General features: G+C 43.4%; 1 non-coding gene across 1 annotated transcript; it reads left to right on the top strand.

The window, feature by feature from the left end:
* Nucleotides 1–19,559: 19,559 nt before the first annotated feature.
* Nucleotides 19,560–19,634, top strand: Trnas-cga. The gene has a single exon. It is a non-coding gene; the product is annotated as a tRNA-Ser (tRNA).
* The last annotated feature ends 1,426 nt before the right edge of the window (nt 19,635–21,060 follow it).

The raw sequence follows: 21,060 nt of genomic DNA, 5'->3' as shown, positions 1-21,060 counted from the left end.
ACTGCAACAAAGGGCTGCGCATGTTCTGTTTCACCAAGACAACGCACCCGCACATCGAGCTAACGTTACGCAACAGTTTCTTCGTGATAACAACTTTTAAGTAATTCCTCATGCTCCCTACTCACCTGACCTGGCTCCTAGTGGCTTTTGGATTTTTCCAACAATGAAAGACACACTCCGTGGCCGCACATTCACCAGCCGTGCTGCTATTGCCTCAGCGATTTTCCAGTGGTCAAAACAGACTCCTAAAGAAGCCTTCGCCGCTGCCATGGAATCATGGCGCCAGCGTTGTGAAAAATGTGTACGTCTGCAAGGCGATTACGTCGAGAAGTAACGCCAGTTTCATCGATTTCGGGTGAGCAGTTAATTAGAAAAAAAATCGGAGGCCTTAGAACTTGAATGCACCTCGTACATATCTTCGTCGTAGTTCATAGGTACTAGAATCCAATATATATATATATATATATATATATATATATATATATATATATATATATATATATATATATATACTAGAGTACTACAATCTCGTTTTCTTGTTATGTAGTCTGCTATCTTTCCTCTACGACTTACGCCCTGCAGCAGAACGTGCAGTACAAAGCTTGACAGGACAAACAATCATTACTGGCAAGATTTATGTGAGCAGCAATACTAGCATGATGCCTCTGTAATGCAGTAAAATAGTAGCTTAGCACCACGTGCCTCGGACGCTTATACAACGTACCGACAACATTAGTGCCTTCTCCGTGAGAGGTTTTTTCTTTATTATTACGTCAGCGAAAACTTTGGGAAGGAGCTTGTCAATACGTCCCCCGAATAACATAGGATTTTTTCTCTCCTCCGTTATTTCTCAAAATCCTTTACTTAAACTAGGTTCATTTTCTTCTGGTATTTATCTCAATATAATGCAAGTGACGTGAATATAAATATATCCGAAGCTGGACGCTATGCCTTATAATTCTGGGCGTTTCTGACTAGACATGTTGCTTGCCGCAGCGATAGAAAATCGAATAAAACGTGAAGCGTTAATAAGCTATACATCTTCGCTTCATAGTGAAACCTCTACGAAGCGGTATATCTTCTGCTTGATCTTAGACAAGAACTGCTACCGACTTTGGAGATTTCTCCAAAAAGCTGTTTCAGTGAATCTGCTGTTTAATCATATTCCTTATATTTTTAAACAGAACGCTTGAGAGCTCCTTCTGAATTTCCCAGTGGACAGGCAACAGTCACTGCAAATGTTTCCGAGAAATGGATTCTGCATTAAGCACTCGGGAATAAGGTTAGCATAGTAACGAGTCCCTGGAGAAAGCACTTATTTGTTTACTCTGGAACTCATTCTTTTTTTAGTAAAACTTTATTTAAAACTCTTACAGTGCACAAAGAACGCTGGAATTTCAAAATAGCATGTTTGATAGGAAGTCCCAATAAAGTTAATGATTATTCATGCCGATGAATACGCAACTTCTTCTATTAAATCTCGTTTTCTTATAGTGTAGTAAATGCGCTTACCCTATCATTCCTCTACAAGATTCACGCCCTGCAGCAGAACATGCCTGACTAGACACACAGTCATCACTAGCAAGATTTATGTGTGCCATCATACTCGCATGAGTGCTCAGTAATGCAATAAAATAGTAGCTTAGCACCACATGCCTGCCGGCCGGAGTGGCCGAGCGGTTCTAGGCGCTCCAGTCTGGAACCGCACGACCGCTACGGTCGCAGGTTCGAATCCTGCCTCGGGAATGGCTGTGTGTGATGTCCTTAGGTTAGTTAGGTTTAAGTAGTTCTAAGTTCTAGGGGACTTATGACCACAGCAGTTGAGTCCCATAGTGCTGAGAGCCATTTTTTGAACCACATGCCTTGGACGCTTTCTGATTTCATATGTAGTCTCCAAAATTATCTTTCATCTTCGAGGTGGGTGAATGTGTAATGGAATTCACTTTCATGTTTATTTGGTTTTTTACGCTAATGCAAGAGACCAGAATTCAACTTATAGTCGAAAACATGTATAGTAAAACCTACGAATCATCAAGTTTATAGGTTTGTCAAACACGTGGAGCGTGCTGTTTTCCTCCAGTAAAAGAAGGTAGAGGTAACTTAAAACACACTTTCGTAACTGAAGCAGATACCTGCATCTACACCTATGTACCTTATGAAGTACGGCGGGGTACACTTGTATACCATTGTCACTTCCCCCTTTTCCTGATCCGGACTCGAATCCATGGGACGTTTAAACTACCATTATATAAAACGCCTTCTCTTTCTTTTACCTGACGATCAGATGATTCCCTCCTCTTTGTAGCGGCTAGTGGACTAATTCTGAGGTAGATGATAACGATACACGGGAATGACTGTATACGAAGATATCTTCTAATTTATTTTCTGTGTAAGGGAAGAGGAGAGAAACTTCCTTGCATCAGGAAATATTTAGTGGGAAGTACGACAAAACTGTTGACTGTGGTGCAAGGAAAAAAGACAACAGCTGCATGTGTTTGGATGCAGTAAAGTATGCCAAATGCAGAACTTACCAAGAAAGACTATAAGATTCCGAAATACACCAGATTTGCTGATATCCTGGAAGATGGCAGTGACAGAAATAAAATGTTACAAGAAGATATTTTCGTTGTGAGTTCCACTTCCAGCAAACTTTTCACTACAAGCCGAACTGAGCAACGCTTTGAAGCCCCTACCATTTTCTTGGGCAACCTGACATACCACTTAATCCGGAAGGTCCCACGGCATAAACACAGGAAATAAATAAGTAGGCACGTCCTACTGAAATGAGTCTTCTAAAACCTTAAAACAAAATATTGTCACCATCCGTAAGCGAAGGGCTGAAACTTTTTTATTTGTTCAATTTAGATAAAGTTTAACCTCTTCAAAGTAAATTACTTAAAGTGTACCTATCATTATCTAATAAAAGAAACAGCTTTTGTCTTTTACGTTTAAGTTACAGTTAAAGACATTCGGAAACAAACCTGCGTACATCTAGCTGTTGTGTGGAAAACGCGTGAAACTCACCAAATTCCACAAGGTGTATTGAAAAAAAAATCTATTCGGAGGCTGTAAAATGAAGCACTGCGTGTCCTTTGCAATTTCCACGCCTAATCCGTCTTTTTGGGCAATTCGTGCCACCAAAACTAGGAAACTGAGAGCATCCACCTGGTGGAAAATGGTACGATAATACGGTGTGGCGTTCCAGATGGTGAGCCTTTTGCCACGCCTTAACCCCTGTGACGGACATACAGTGTTCTTTATATACTTGTGCCATCCTTTCATGAATTCCCGTTTTCTGCACTCCATCGCTGTAAGGAAACACCTTTTTGCTCTTCTTTTGTAGCCTCTCTTTTCTTTGCTACTGAGTGCAGTGGACGGTGGCTCTGTCGTCACATTGATCTGTCGATTCTTCATACTCATCTCTACGTTGGTGCTCCGTAGCGCAAGCATTTGCAGGAAAAGTCTTCATGAATATTGATAAATCGTATAAGATGGTAGCGTTCACTAAATTTCTCAGACTCTGTTAACGCACACAGAGAATTTAAGATTGAAGAGTTTCTGTTCATAATTTTCATGCAGTTCTTTATTTCCTTCCACTTTTCTACAAAATTATTTTTACATTTCGATGGACAAACGAAATGGAGCAATCCTAAAATCGAGCAATCCTTACAGGCTGCACCGGCAGGCTAAAAATACCGTCTAGCTAACCAGGGTTAGGCTGACCGTGGCTTCCATAAGTCGCAACAGTAAAATGTTTGGATGTCGGTACGGTTGCTTAAACGAGGCCACGGACGATTTCCTCTTCCTTTTCATTGTTGATGCATCTACACTACTGGCCATTAAAATTGCTACACCAAGAAGAAATGCAGATGATAAACGGGTATTCATTGGACAAATATATTATACTAGAACTGACATGTGATTACATCTTCAGGCAATTTGGGTGCATAGATCCTGAGAAATCAGTACCCAGAACAACCACCTCTGGCCGTAATAACGGCCTTGATACGCCTGGGCATTGAGTCAAACAGAGCTTGGATGGCGCGTACAGATACAGCTGCCCATGCAGCTTCAACACGATGCCACATTTCATCAAGAGTAGGGACTGGCGTATTGTGTCGAGCCAGTTGCTCGGCCACGATTGACCAGATGTTTTCAGTTGGTGAGAGATCTGGAGAATGTGCTGGCCAGGGTAGCAGTCGAACATTTTCTGTATCCAGTAAGGCCCGTGCAGGACCTGCAATATGCGGTCGTGCATTATCCTGCTGAAATGTAGGGTTTCGAAGGGATCGAATGAAGGGTAGAGCCACGGGTCGTAACACATCTGAAATTTAACGTCCACTGTTCAAAGTGCCGTCAATGCGAACAAGAGGTGACCGAGACGTGTAACCAATGGCATCCCTTACCATCACGCCTGGTGATACGTCAGTATGGCGATGACGAATACACGCTTCCAATGTGCGTTTTCCGCGATGTTGCCAAACACGGTTGGGATCATCATGATGCTGTAAAGAGAACCTGGATTCATCCGAAAAAATGACGTTTCGCCATTCGTGCACCCAGGTTCGTCGTTGAGTGCACAATCGCAGGCGCTCCTGTCTTTGATGCGGCGTGAAGGGTAACCGCAGCCATGTTCTCCGAGCTGATAGTCCATGGTGCTGCAAACGCCGTCGAACTGTTCGTGCATGTGGTTGTTGTCTTGCAAACGTCCCCATCTGTTGACTCAGGGATCGAGACGTGGCTGCACGATCCGTTACAGCCATGCGGATAAGAAGCCTGTCATCTCGACTGCTAGTGATACGAGGCCGTTGGGATCCAGCGCGGCGTTGCGTGTTAGCCTCCTGAACCCACCGATTCCATATTCTGCAAACAGCCATTGGATCTCGACCAACGCGAGCAGCAATGTCGCGATACGATAAACCGCAATCGCGATTGGCCACAATCCGACCTTTATCAAAGTCGGAAACGTGATGGTACGCATATCTCCTCCTTACACGATGCATCACAACAACGTTTCACCAGGCAACGCCGGTCAACTGCTGTTAGTGTATGAGAAATCGGTTGGAAACTTTCCTCATGTCAGCACGTTGTAGGTGTCGCCACCGGCGCCAAACTTGTATGAATGCTCTGAAAAGCTAATCATTTGCATATCCCAGCATCTTCTTCCTGCTAGTTAAATTTCGTGTCTGTAGCACGTCATCTTCGTGGTGTAGCAATTTTACTAGCCAGTACTGTATTTTAGCCCGTGACCTATTTCTTCCAAACGTCAGGAACGATTACATTTGTGTAAACTACATAACAGATATCCTGATCGTGAAATGTTTGTTCTCTCCTAACATTTTATGGGTCCTTTCCACGTATTTCTGGGCATCTTCTCAAGTCCGCATACTCCGTTCTACGTCGTCAGCATCCTCTTGTCCTGAACGCAACATCCGCTCACGTTCGTACCAAATACTGTATGTCCAATCGTCCTGACTAAGGTAACAGTGTGTCACGCAAAGCTTTCAGCAACAGTCAAATTTAACGGAATGATGGTCGACATTAAATACTAGCAGTAAAAATCGTTATTTATGGAGCAATACATTGAGCCACATAGCTAAAAATATCAGAGCGTATAACTGGAGAAAGAGCTAGCGAATTCGTCTCACGTAATATCGCATGAAGTCGTCGCATTTTTCGTTAGGTCAAGGCACGGAGCTTAGACTCAGTGACTGAACGTCTGAACTTTGCGCCCTGTGCTAATGCAAAGACGTAAAAACTCGAAGACCTGCGGATTAACTTTTTACAACAAATTCCGTGCTCGCCTGAACAGATCCGAATTTTTCATCTTGATAGATTACAAAAGAAACAGACTGATCAGTCAAATCGTTGTGATTATCTAGTTACGGGCGTACTGGTCCACATTTGGAATGCTGTACAGTAGCGATTATGCATGGCGTGGTATCCACAAGCCCTTGACAACGAGAAAGAGAGAGATAGTGACAGTGTGAAGAGGCAACAGCAGTGGGAAGGAATGTATGAGACAGTAGATAGTAGCAGTAAGAGAGAGCAAGTGGGAGACAGTGACAGTAAGAGGAAACAGAACAAAGGAGACTGTGACTGAAACAAAGGAGACAGTTACAGTTATAGAGATACGAAGAGATAATGACAATGAGTTGGAATGAATGTGTGAGTAACAGTGGGCAAGTGGGAGTGGATGGATATGAAGGACTTTCAGCGATGGACTACTGGGTGTAAGGGAGTTACAGTTAGGGCAGCTTGTGGGAGTGGGAGGGAGAGAGTGAGTGTGCCGGCCGGGGTGGCCGAGCGGTTCTAGGCGCTACAGTCTGGAGCCGCGCGACCGCTACTGTCGCAGGTTCGAATCTCGCCTCGGGCATGGCGTATGTGATGTTTCAAGGTTAGTTAGGTTTAAATTGTTCTAAGTTCTAGGGGACTGATGACCTCAGATGTTAATTTCCATAGTGCTCAGAGCCATTTGAACCATTCGAATTTCTGGAATAAAAATAGATACTGAAAAATTACCTGCCGGGCGGGATTAGCCGAGCGGTCTAAGGCACTGCAGTCATGAACTGTGCCGCTGGTCCCGGCGGAGGTTCGAGTCCTTCCTCGGGCATGGGTGTGTGTGTGTTTGTCCTTAGGATAATTTAGGTTATGTAGTGTGTAAGGTTAGGGACTGATGACCTTAGCAGTTAAGTCCCATAAGATTTCACACACATTTGAAAAATTACCGTCACTGGCATGAATGTAAGACAGCGGCATATGAAAATAAACGCTGTGAGACATTCTAAAACGTAAGGAACTATTAGTTTAAACACAAACTTAGGATTTTTATATGTAAGGACACCCCATATTACTTCTTTCGCAATCAATAACATCAAAAATCACAAAAATGATGGCGTTTGTTGCTTAGAAATACGTCAATTATATCCCAAGAAATGGCAAAGCGAACACGACGCTTGGAGTAAACGTAACGCGCCGTTACTGCACACCTCGTGATGCAAGCGTGCGCCCCACTTCATAATCGTATTGCGATTAGCGTAGGTAATCTTACTTTAACTGTTTTCACAAGGGTCTAAAGTAATTATGGGATTTCCTGCCGCAAACGCTGATATGTGGTGATCACATTTGCATCTCGGGATGTGCAATAGCAGCGCGTTTCGTTTATTTCAAGATTCAACTTCGTTTTGCAGTTTCTCGGGATGTAATTGACGTACTGCGATGCAATCAGTGCCATTCTTTTTGTAATTAGTCATGTTATTGATTGCATAAGAAACGTATTAGAATGTCTCATAGTATTTATTTTCGTGAACCCATGTCTTTTTCGGTATCTGTTTTTTTATCAGAGATACCTGCACTGAAACGTTTAAGCGGACCACCCTAAAAAAGTGATTTTTTAAGGCTGACAGGTTCCTTATACTTGAAAAATAATCACACAGCTTGTTTTACGATGGATATACACTGTCTGATCGAAAATATTTGGACACTCCTATGTAATGCGGAACTGACCACTAGATGTCACAATAGGCGGACCCGTCACAATAAAAGGAGGCGGGGAGTATTCTGTTCTGAGCAGTGAGGCTGTAACAGCAGAATGGTTCGTTCAGTACAGTTCAGTGACTTCGAACATGGGCTAGTCATTGGATGTTACGTGAGTTGCGAATCCATCAGGGACATTTGAGCCCTTCTAAAGCTGCCCAGCTCGATTGCTGATGATTGTGATTGTTAAGTGGAAACGCGAAGGAACAAGCAAAGCTAAACCACGACCAAGCAGACCACAGGCACTGACGGGCATTGCGAACAGTAGTTGCAAAATATCGCGTGAAATCAACGGGAGGACAGTGTACAACTGGAAATGAATGGTTTGGAGTGATGAAACACGCTGTAAGCTGTAGCAATACGGTGGAAGGGTTTGGGTTTGGGAATGTCCTGTGAATTTGACCTGCCATCAGTCGTAGTGCCGACACTGATGCAAGGAGGAGGTGGTGCTACGGTATGGAGGTGTTTCTCGTGGTTAAGGTGTGGTCCCCTTATTGTCCTAAAGAAAATGTTAAGAGCGGGAGGATATAAACACAGTTTACAGCATTCTGTACTGCATACAGTAGAGGAAAAGTTGTGAGACGATGGTTGTTGGTATGAACATGACAGTGCACCCTGTCATACAGCGGCGTCTGTGAGACAATGGTTTGTGGACAGCAACATTCCTGGACTGGCCTGGCCAGAGTTCCGATCTGAACCCAATGCAACACTTTTGGAATAAGTCATACCGTTGACGTTGCTCCAGAGCCCAGGATTCGACACACTTTGGTTTCTGCTATTGAGAAAGAACGGGCTGCCATTCCCGCACAGACGTTCTGAATGTTCAAATGTGGGTGAATTCTCAAGGGACCAAACTGCTGAGGTCATCGGTCCCCTGACTTACACACTACTGAAATTAACTTAAGCTAACTTATGCTAAGAACAACACACATACACACACACACCCAGGGAGGTCTCGAAACTCCGGCTGCAGGGGCTGCTCAAACCTTACATGGCGCCTCTAACCGCGCGTCCACTCCGCGCAGCAGGCGTTCTGACATCTCACTGAAAGCGTTTCCAGCAGAGTTAAAGCTGTTATAAAGGTGAGCCGGCCGCTGGTGGCCGAGCGGTTCTAGGCGCTTCAGTCTGGAACCGCGCGACCGCTACGGTCGCAGGTTCGAATCCTGCCTCGGTCATCGATGTGTGTGATGTCCTTAGGTTAGTTAGGTTTAAGTAGTTCTAAGTTCTAGGGGACTGATGACCTGAGAAGTTAAATCCCATAGTGCTCAGAGCCATTTGAACCATTTCATAAAGGTGCAAGATGGACGCAACCCACATTACTGTCCACGAATAGGTTTGTGGGTATTTTTGCTCAAATCGTGCAGGTAACATCCATATTTAACGGTGTCACAGTGAAATACTGAATGACGATTTCGATCTGTATCCACTTTAGCATTATAGTGTTAGCAAAAACAGACATAATGTCTTATGGGATAACAGCAATCAGTGATTTTATAATGTTACTTAAAATCCGTCTTGATTGCAAATTTTTTTTTATTCATATGACCGGTTTCGGTTCATTCAGAACCATCTTCAGATCTGATATTTCAGTTAAAGGAGTAACCCGTCCAAATCCAGCAACTTTCACGTGCTACGTCACATGCATGTGAAAGTTGCTGGATTTGGATGGGTTACTCCTGTAACTGAAATATCAGATCAGAAGATGGTTCTGAATGAACCGAAACCGGCCATATGAATGAAAAAAAATTTTGCAATCAAGACGGATTTTAGGTAACATTATAATGTTTGTCGTTATTTTCAGGTTGCGCAACTAATTCCACTTACGCGAGCCTGTAGTGCCTGCTGGGTTAAATATAACACAGTACCGGAAATGCGGAATGTGGGTAGACATTGAAAATGATAATGTTTACAATCACTGGCACTGGAGGTGTGAATTCTGAATTTAAGTGAATCATAGGCACCCACAGTCCTGTCTCAGTATACGGATTCTAAAAAATTGTGAATTCGCTTAATGGAACAACAGTTTGTTTTCAGTGAAACAGAAATAGAATATATTAATCTCAATACTGAAACTGTGTTGCATTATTAACGAAGCCAGTGTTAACTTTACCTGTAGCTGGAACTCAAACAAGCAGGCAAACAGAAATCGTCAAAGCAATATCTAGTGTCATGTACATTACTACCTGCGCAAATGTGTGCTGTGTGGAATTTCACCCCTTAGTAATCAAGCCATAACTCATTCCACATTCACGTCGCTCCTCCAACACCATATCACCCTGTAATGTCAAAGCTTTAGACAGCATAAACGCAACCTTTATGGCCCCTTATATTGCCACGACTATACGCCGATGAAGTTCTGTTTTAAAATAGCGCTTTCAGTATATGCTGCTGCTTCACTATTAAAAGCACTAAGTCCACTGACATAAAGATCTAATTTTTTTTTTTCCGATGATTAGTACTTTAGACCGAAACAAGTGGCAGCTGACTTCCATTTGCGAGTAGTGTGCTTCAAATGCCCATCAATTGGTTACCTAAATTCCAGTATTTGGTAATTTCCTTTAGTAAGATTACCGGGATGGTTCGCTGGAAAGAAACTTTGCCGATGTCCCTCCACTTTCTTTTTATATTTTAGCTTCTGCTCCGTCCCTAATGGTCAATATTTGTATCGGTCTTATTCGTCTCTCCAACAACGGCTTCAAAAGTGTCATGTTTGCCATTCACTACGAACAAAAATAGATAAAAAGAGACACGATCAGCTCTTTCATTATTTAGGGATGTAATGAAACACGCAAACTTTCGGAAAACTGCAGCACAAAGAATAAAGGATGCTACGAACAAGTTCTATTTCAGATGTACATATACATGTTCGCTGGGTGACGTGTCAGGTGAACGTGCAGCTCAAGGCAGCAGTTGTACTACACGATCCTCGAGAAAGGACTGCACATTCCTCACTCGTCCATGTCATTAGAGGAGCAGCTAAAAGAATATTGGGGAAGAAATCTTCTGTGGATTCGTTAAAAGAACCATTATAGTATTCGGCTGAACAACTTTTGCAGTTTTTACTAGCTTCAGGGTACGTTATAATTAGCGTTATAACCGAGTCGATTATCTTGCACAAACTTCAGAAGAGGTTTCCCATCGCACCCTTACCCATGGTACTCGGAACTGCCAATAAGTGGAGGGCTTAGACTATAGATATGCATGACGGTATTACCCACATAACCTCAACAGTGCGTGTCCCTGCACGAACACTGCGATAATATTCATACACAAGATCCGTAGTGGAAACGTTTTCTTCCTAGATTTACCTGGAGAATTCATAATGAAAAAGTTAAATGATGGAAATGACGTTATTACGTAGCTTCTGATGATAAAAAAGTGAGCCGGCCGGAGTGGCCGTGCGGTTCTAGGCGCTACAGTCTGGAACCGAGCGACCGCTACGGTCGCAGGTTCGAATCCTGCCTCGGGCATGGATGTGTGTGATGTCCTTGGGTTAGTTAAGTTTAATTAGTTCTAACTTGTAAGCGACTGATGACCTCAGAAGTTAAGTCGCATAGTGCTCAGAGCCTTAAAAAAGTGAGTAAACACAATTCTCACGATTGTGACTACAGTTACACGCTCTGTCACGAAGCTAAGACAAAGACTAATTAGCTCCACTACCTGACGTAACCGTATTTTCGGGCCATGGTCACTGCAGATCGGGTTAACTGGCAGTGTATTCTTATTTATTAAATTCGATGTATCGTGAGAATCTCTGCCACTAATATATTGTTCAGTCATTGTCCTTTTGGAACAGAACAAGTGCATTTGCGTGAAGGAAGGGTAGTAGCTGCTCTGACCGTGAATCCGCGATAAATTAAGATGGAATGTTGTACCCTCTGGCGCCCCACTACATGACAGGTTGGGGTTGTTCGCTATGCTCCTGCTAGATTTTCGTCACCACGGCAACGTCAAAAATGTAACTGGCAGTACCTGTCATGCAGCTTAAAGCAGAATACAAGGCATTCCTACTCAGGATATCAGCGCTGTGATTATCGTCCTCACTGTTGTTTGATGTGTGGGGATTGCTAGTCTCCCATCGGGCGCCTCCCCTGGTGACGCAAGGGGAAAGCCCTCCAAAAATGGTGGGTACTGGGGAAATAAAATACCCGGGGCAGACCGAAAGTACCACGGGCAGGAGGGGCTCGCCGGCCCGGGAGGCCGAGCGGTTCTAGGCGCTACAGTTTGGCACCGCGCGACCACTACGGTCGCAGGTTCGAATCCTGCCTCGCGCATGGATGTGAGTGATGTCTAGGTTAGTTAGGTTTAAGTAGTTCTAAGTTCTAGGGGACTGATGACCTCAGATGTTAAGTCCCATAGTGCTCAGAGCCAACAGGAGGGGCTCGCCAAACTGTGGTAAAAGTAACTCTCCTAGGGGTAGAGCACCCCAAAATCAAGACCTCTGGTCGTCCAGATTGGGGGCTGTGAAGGAGTCTACCAACCACTCATGTAAAATGCTGATCGGTCGGGATACCCAACGCATGGAAAAAGAACACGACATACTGGTACAAAAATTGGCAAAGCTATAAGCACTTCTCTCTTGATTCTTGGAATATCAGAAGCGTATATCGCCCTGGAAGTCCCGAATACTAGTAAAAGAACTAAAAACTACAAGGTACAGCTGCTCCTCTCTAAAAATTGCGATGGCAATGAACGGAGTCACTTAAAATAAGAGACAGGACAAAGACTGTTGTCTACGCTGTGAATTTGTAACCGTATTCTACGTTCATGAATCAATAAATTATTCAGAATAGGAAGTCAGACATGTTAATAATCGAATATCAAACATCACAGTTCAAATGTTATACATTACATCTATAAATGCTTATGCACACACAGAAGATACGGATGACGACACGAAAGAAGAATTCTACAGTCAACTGGAACACACGTACAACTCAGTAACCAGGCATAGTATAAATGTAGTGTTAACAGATTTCAGTGCCGAATTGGGAAAGGAGGAAATTGACAGACTAACCACTGGCAATTTCAGCTTACGCGGGGAAATGACAAATGATCTTTCACAAGCAGCCCAAAATTCCAACACAAACGTATTCATATAGGGACTCGAAAATCGCCAGATGGAGAAGTAGTTAATCAGACTGACCATGCGGTTATCCAAAGCAGTTTTAAAGCTGTTAGAACCTTAGGGGTGCAGATTGTGACCCAGAACTTATGTCAGATCAAAAATTAAAATCAAACTCAAAAGGAAGCTAAATGGTATGGAAATTACTAGACACAACACAGTAAATCTGGTAAAAGAAAATACAAAAGAAAACTTTACAAAAGAAATGAGAAGTAACCAGAAAAAAACCCTAGACGGGTCAGTAGCTAACAACAAGATGTCAAAGCAGATGGAGACACCTGAAGAGCAGTATTTAAGAAATGAATTCCAAAGTCACAGGAAAAAGGAAACGACCTAACAAAATTTAATTTAAAGTTAAGTGCCAAGGAAAAGCCTGAAGAGAAGAAATGTGACGAAATCGTGGATTACAGAAAGCAACAATGTGATACTGAAGGAGAGATATAACAAAATTCGCCAGGAAATACAACGAACCTAAGGCAAGAGAAAAGTTGATAGCACAAGAGTATGATAAGAGAAGCAGAGGATGATTTCAACCATCACTGGACAAGGCAGATGCATGAAACCATAAAAAAATCTTTTTTTTTAATTTTCTAAAGGGAACAGTTTATAAAGGACCAGCATGAGAATGTACTAACCAACAAGAGTGACATTCAGAAAAAGCTAGAAGACACACTTCTCACAACAGCTCAACTGCAATGACCCACAGCCTTATTTTAAATTTGAAGAACCTAAGTCAGTTGATATCCAAGTCACCATCACACCAGTGAATGAAATACAGCAAGCAATAAAGAAACTAATGAATAACAAGGCTTGTGTTGAAGATCAGATATGTGATGAGATTTTAAAGAATTGAGGACTTCGGGTGGAATTAGAACTACGTCTGTAATAGAAAAAAATCTTATTATACGGATGTAAAGACTTAAAAATTAGAAAGAAAGATGAAGAGAAACTTAATATTCTAAAGAAAATACAAGAAAATTTTTGTTTGATACCTGATGAAAATGAGATAGAATGGAAGCTAAGAAAATATGAATAATTAAGAGCGCTGTACAAACACCGTAACATTGTCGAACTGTTAAAGAACTCGATTAAACTGAGAAGGCCATGTAGCAAGAATGAAGGAAGACTACCTAAAATAGCATTCGGTAATACAATAGATGGAACCGAGAGGAAGACCCAGAATTACTTGCCGAGATATTATGCGGAAGGACACCGCTTAGCTGAACATCAATAGCGAATGATCAAACAGCGTACTCCACAGAAAGAAATGGAAGTAGCTCGTAAGGCCCTTGCCACGTGTAAAGTAAGTAAAGTGCTGTTGTTTGATGCATTAGTAGTCTCGAGGCAGTAGAAGCCTATGCAGTAGTTTGGAAGACGGTTTTCGAACACACTACGCAGCTAAGTCCACATCTGTTGAAATGGCCTAGCATCGAGTCAGCACTAAGGATGTAGTTGCACTACAAATTAAGGCGTTGAGGCAGTGGCGGCTCCAGGGGGGGGAGGGGCAATGGGGGCAATTGCCCCCCCCCCCCCCCCTGATGCGTGACCGATCTTTTTTTTTTTTCGACTGCTTTAGAGGCTTATTACGTCGGCGTATCTAGTATGTTTTACTTGAAGTCGAAGATGTAAACAATGGCACGCAGTTTGATGTAACAATTCAAAAAGAGACCTTGAAGCCTCTTCCATTTAGTGAATAAACTACAGAAGAAACAACTATACTTACGAATAAAATGATAATATTCGCTGAGGCATGAGCGATCTGTGTCCCTTTGTTAAGACTTTCCCTGCAGTGCGTATGTAAGATTTTGTTTCTAGTGGCAATTTGCAAAGAGATGGTGTTGATAATTAAGCGATGAACACCAGAGGAAACTTGAAAATATTCTCATTAGTTGCAAATAGTGAGAACCTTACGACAGTCCCTTTTATTCTGCAATTGCACGTTTTCGATCTGGATGAACGCTTCTCCCCCATTTTGGCTTTTTTCTCACTTTTGATGCGGAATGTGAACGAACATTAATTAGCCAAATGTAATAATGTACACGAAAATAACGTCTGTGGATTCATTCACAATCCATTCTCTCATACAGTAAGAATATAAATGTTACGGTCAGCAGATCCAAACAGATACTGGCGTAATTAACAATATAAGATGATTTCCTGAACACAGTCAAATACCCTATTATAACTTTTCGCAGTCGTATCGTCATTGCTGCGTATAAACACATGCGCGAATTCTATGGCAACATTCTGTCATATGAAAGCAATTGGTGAACTAATTTCGAAGATTTAAGAATGGAAACGAACATTAGCATTTTTATAGATTATTTTACTTTAGCAGACAAACACGGAGTTTTTCAAGTGCACGTGTCGTATTTGAAGAATATTTTTTAGGTAATGCAGTAAGTTATTTCCTTAAAAACACTTAACACATAGCGATACACAATTAAACTAAAAGAATATGTGTGTGTGCGTGTGCGTGTGCGTGTGCGTGGGCGTGTGCGTGTGCGTGTGCGTGTGCGTGTGCGTGTGCGTGCGTGCGTATATAGAGTATTAATGCTTTTATTTGGAATTAATTTTTTGGAAGGCAGGTACCAAAAAATTCCCCCCCCCCCCCCCTGACCGAGATCCTGGATCCGCCCCTGCGTTGAGGACAGGCTCTAGGTCTCATCGTGTGTTCAGGTGACATTACGTGGTCCAGTACCCGTTCGGCTCTGCGGATGATGTTTTCCTAGTCACAGGTTTCACACATCACTACCGGCACCGTAAAGTGCCTTGTAAGAGACGAAATGTTACTTTGTGACGAATGCGTCTTCCCGAGGCCGATCATTCTATCCAGTTTGAATTCATCATTTTATGTTACATTTATCCGCTTCATCTGAACGCTCATGTGTTTCAGAGCTTGGCGTAATTCTGATCATCGCATTCACACAGGGTTTACGTGTACACGTTTTCTACTTCCTTATCACGTATTGGTTGGTTGGTTGTTTTGAGAAGGAGACCAGACAGCGTGGTCATCGGTCTCATCGGATTAGGGAAGGAAGTCGGCCTTGCCCTTTCAGAGGAACCATCCTGGCATTTGCCTGGAATGATTTAGGGAAATCACGGAAAACCTAAATCAGGATGGCCGGACGCGGGATTGAACCGTCGTCCTCCCGAATGCGAGTCCAGTGTCTAACCACTGCGCCACCTCGCTCGGTTATCACGTATTACTCGTATACGTTTTTAGACGTTCTCAGTGCTTGCATTTATTCGGGCCTTTCTTCCTGGTTGTAGCAGTTGCCATAAACTTTAGTGCAACTTAAGCGTGACAAACTAATGTACATGACATATAAGTGTTATTTCTTTGATGTATACATGCAGACTGAAGCGTAGAATGAAAATATGTACGAAGGTCGGGTTTCGAACCCGGGTCTCCTGTTTCAATCTGCATATATACGTGATAGATATTTGAGACTTGAAAAGGTCTCTGGAACCATGTAATTTCATTTGTTATTCCTTTGCTTTTTGGCCTACTTTTGGTACTCTGTATTATATATATGGTTAGATATGTTTCCACACGTAATTACCAACACACTCGATTATTTTCCGTAAAGCATGTGACGGTAAATGTGCGACGGTTTCAGGTTTATCGCAATATATCCCTGCTTGCGTGACCCGCACGGCTAGACGTTCACTGGATGTGTTCCATGATAGCAACACACCGACTATTCTTGGCGACAACAAATAAACGTCGATAAACATCGCAGCTTATGGACTCGGGTGGAGTGACACATGCCAGATACCACGCCTCTGTGCTGCACTTCGCACCGTACGTTACTACTGTGAACAGTAACACCGCGACATAATGATTCCGGAAGTTAGTTCTGCACTTTGGCGCAGGTCCTAAATTATTCCAGCTTATGGCACAGGCGATTGGTTTAACAATCGTTGGCTCGATACCTGTTCTCAGACATTATGCAGCAGTCTGGAAGTCGTTGACTGGTTAAAATAATGTCACCATTAAGGCCTCGAATTAGAATTATTGATTTCAATGGAAAAAAATTTCCAGCTGAGTCATGGCAGCAAAGTCGGTTCAGTCGCCGTCTGTGCATAAATTTTCTGTCGATGTTCTTAGCATAACGCCAAGAGAGCTCATGCTGTGGTAGGAAATCGTTCGTCAGACCGAACTTCTGGTGTAGGCTCAGTGTGTCTACACCGTAGACAGCTTGGTTCCAAGCGCTTACATGCAGTCTTCGTCACCAATGTACCAACTTACGTACAAACAGCTTAATCTGAGAACACCACAGAACTCCAGTGCGCCCTACGAAGAGCTCTAACTTGACACCCCTGAAACCACAGACGGCAGTCATTCGCAGTTAGTGGCGTGGATGTTACAGGGCTCAAAGCTGCCCCTCAAGTAACCGATTGGTTACAGTTAGTGGTGTCAACAGAAGCTCTTGTGGTTGCTGCAGAAGCACTACAACCAAGCGCAGATTATGGCGGTCTTTCGTCTCAGTAGTGACTCATCTGAGGCCGAATCCTGGCCTTTAGATATCGCCTTCCGGAACCATTGTTGCCAACATTATGCACAGCTGATACATCCCATTCAATTATTTTTGCAATACCGCAGAAAGAAAATTTATCTTCCCGTAGCCACATTTTGTGGCTTCGTTCAAACTACTTTCAGCTGTTGATAATGATTTATTCGTCTCCTACAGGCACGACTGACAGAGACTTCAAAACGTCAAATCTAGATGATAACCAACATTCTCACATTTTGCATCGCATATTTGTAGTAAGTAAATGTGTTTTGCCATGTCATGACTGGTTGTTAACGCCATTATTAATGGTTCAAATGGCTCTGAGCACTATGGGACTTAACTTCTGAGGTCATCAGTCCCCTAGAACTTAGAACTACTTAAACCTAATTAACCTAAGGACATCACACACATCCATGCCCGAGGCAGGATTCAATCTTGCGATCGTAGCAGACTGGACTGAAGCGCCTAGAACCGCTCGGCTACCGCGACCGGCTCGCTTTCCTACCTAGAGCCCTGTTTTTTATTATTAATTATTGTAATAGCTACTAAGTTCTTACTTTGACGTTTATACTGGGTTCTTTTTTTAAGCTGCGGATGCCCTCACCCCCAGTACATTTTATCATAGACGATTCATGAGTCAGAAGTTTTAAAAATCTGGTTATAAAGGTTGGGAATGGCTTTACCGGTTTAAGTAGAACCTTTAATCTATTGACTGGATGCAGACACTGACCTTACCACTTTTATTTGTCCGTTTCTTGCCATGGCTAAATTTCTGATCACTCCTTTTATTCCTTTGTGTACAGTGAAGCACCGGGAGATGCAAATTTAATTTGCGAAACCGGTTGTGTTCGCCAATTAAGAATTCTAACAATCGCAGCGGTCTTGTTTATTCAAATATTTCTGCGGTGATTGCCCTAAATATAAAGTAGTATTACGGAAGTCAGAAGTTGAAGTAATGTTAGGGGGTTCGGCCGTAGTGCCGGCTTCTTGGCAGTTCATGTAACTGGTCATAATAGTGAGGATCACGTGTCACGTGTACTCATTCGCTTTTCGGGACAAGTCTAGTAAGAAAAGGCTTCCACTGGGTTCCTTACGTAATCGCATGATTATTGTTGCGATTGTTGTGCGTAGAGACACGGTGCTGAAGTCGAGCATTTTGCAACACGGGAAATTATTATGCAACTTCGTGCTCTATACTTTGGCTGAAACCCTTTTTTTGATTGGCGTTTCAGTGTGTGGAGTGGTAGGGCCTGCCGTCAGCCACTAACCGTTCTTTCTGGAGCGCCACGTTCTCACTGGGTGCCCTGGTTTTTAGGTACACACTGGGGCTTGGAAAGCGTGGCTGGTCGCGGGCCGGCTGTGCTCGTACTACCTGCTCCTCATCTTCCCCTCTTCCCACGCCACTGCAGTCTGTCAATGGCTGAGTTATTTTCTTCTGGCTATAATTACACCACTTATATGCAGTCGTAATTAGCATCCGTACCACCCGTCGGAGCACGGCTAGGGTTCCACGGGGAACATAACCTGACGCTCGTGCACGACAGCCAAGCCGGCTCGGTCATACTGTAATTTAAAGTAGTGTGGCCATGGGACGCTACTTTCCAAAGTAAAACACAATAAAGCAGTGCAAAGGGAAACTTAGACAGGGAGTGCCACAAACTAGCTACAACCGTAATATGCGGTTTTATATGTAAAGCCTCGAGGCACACATCGAAACTCAACTGGAAGTAGTAGGAAATTGTATAGCAGCTTCAGCCGAATGTCATTGCACGACGTCACGAAAGACTTCCTCCCGTATCTTTTCCCGGCTTCCTTAAAACTCCTTCCTTCATGAAATGGACGTCGATAGGAAGCTAAACCGTCATCAAGCATCCTTTTTCGTGAATTGTATAACAAATATTCGACACCTCCTGGCAACTTAAAACTGTGTGCCGGGCCGAGACTCGAACTCGGGACCTTTGCCTTTCGCGGGCAAATGCTCTACCAACTGAGCTCTCCTGGAGAGCTTCTGTAAAGTTTGGAAGATAGGAGGCGAGGTACTGGCGGACGTAAAGCTGTGAGGACGGGGCGCGAGTCGTGCTTGTGTAGCTCAGTTGGTAGAGCACTTGCCTGCGAAAGGCAAAGGTCCCGAGTTCGAGTCTCGGCCCGGCATACAGTTTTAATCTGCCAGGAAGTTGCATATCAGTGCACACTCCGCTGCAGAGTGAAAATCTCATTCTGGAAACATCCCCGAGGCTGTGGCTAAGCCATGTCTCTGTAATATCCTTTCTTTCAGGAGTGTTAGTTCTGCAAGGTTCGCAGGAGAGCTCCTGTAAAGTTTGGAAGGTAGGAGGCGAGGTACAGGCAGAAGTAAAGCTGTGAGGACGGGGCGTGAGTCGTGCTTGGGTAGCTCAGTTGGTAGAGCACTTGCCCGCGAAAGGCAAAGGTCCCGAGTTCGAGTCTCGGCCCGGCACACAGTTTTAATCTGCCAGGAAGTTTCATATCAGCGCACACTCCGCTGCAGAGTGAAAATCTCATTCTGGAAATTTTCGACAGTTACGAGATTTCGTGGTTATGTTCTCAACACTATGCACAGTAGATACTGAAATTTAACTACATCCAGATAAAAGGAAATACACTTCCTGATCAAAATTATCTGGACACTCCTATGTAATGCGGAATTTCCAACTACGTGGCAGGAGAGGCGGACCCGCCAAGATAAAAGGAGGCAGGGAGAATTGTTTTCAGTAGAGAAGCGGTAATTGTAGAATGGCTTGGTCAGCAGCTCACTGACTTGGAACATTAACTACTCATTGGATGGTACCAGAGTAACAAATCCTTCAGAATTTTTCGACCCTTCTAGAACTGTTTAATTCGACTATTGGTGATGTGACTGTTGAGTGAATTCGACTACTGGTGATGTTACTGTTAAGTGAAAACGCGAAGGAACAACCAACAGCAAACGAGGACGAGGCAGACCGCAGGTACACACTGGCAGGGACCGTCGAGGATGGCTGTAAAAATCGCGTGAAATAAGCGAAAGAAATGACTCCAAAGTGCTACTAGCAATCCAGCTAGCACAAAGACTATGCGTAGTGAATTTACGAAGACAGGGGTACAGTGGTCGAGGTGCTCTTCAGAAGCTACCCACTTCTGTAGTAAGTGGTAAATGACGCTTCAGGCGGTGCAAGAGCGACGCCAGTGGACAATGGATGACTGGAAACCAGTGATTTTGGGTGATGAAACACGCTGTACTCTGCAGCAATCCTCTGGAACGGTTTGGGAATATCCGAATAACTTGACCTGAAGTGAGGAGGAGGCGGTGTTATGGTATGGGGGTGTTTTTCGTGGTTCGGGTGTGGTCCCCTTTTTGCGCTTAAGAAAATGTTGCATGCGGGAGGATACGAGCACATTTCACGGCATTGAGTACTGCGTGCAATAGAGGAACGATTCGGAAATGATGATTGATTGTATCAACATGACAATACGCCTTGTCACTAAGCAGCATCTTTGAGACAATGGTTTGTGGACAAGAACATTCGTGAGAGAAGAAACACATGTACAGGATTATTGCGAATCAGAGATTCTCGCTGATTAATTGTTGGCGTAAGTGTTTCTCCGCGTCTTTTATTTTCCAGTTACCAAATATGTTTCGTTTGATTGTTGCGACTGTGGGCAGTCGTCTAGAAACGAAGTAATTGTACGATTCATGCAGGTTCTTTTTTTACATTTCTTTCGCATTCCATGACCTTTTGGAAATATTGCGACCACACAATATTAAAATCATATCTGGGAAATGAACTCCTGTTTCTGTAAACCAAGTACACATTAATACAATCAACGAGGATACAGATAGAACGCCTTCAGGAACACACAACATAAGATGTGTGAGTCGTTAGT

Source organism: Schistocerca piceifrons, chromosome X, assembly GCF_021461385.2.
Source record: "Schistocerca piceifrons isolate TAMUIC-IGC-003096 chromosome X, iqSchPice1.1, whole genome shotgun sequence".
In the NCBI taxonomy this organism is placed as follows: Eukaryota; Metazoa; Arthropoda; class Insecta; order Orthoptera; family Acrididae; genus Schistocerca; species Schistocerca piceifrons.
Note: the sequence above shows the minus strand (reverse complement) of the source record. Positions and strands in the feature narration are given on the sequence as shown.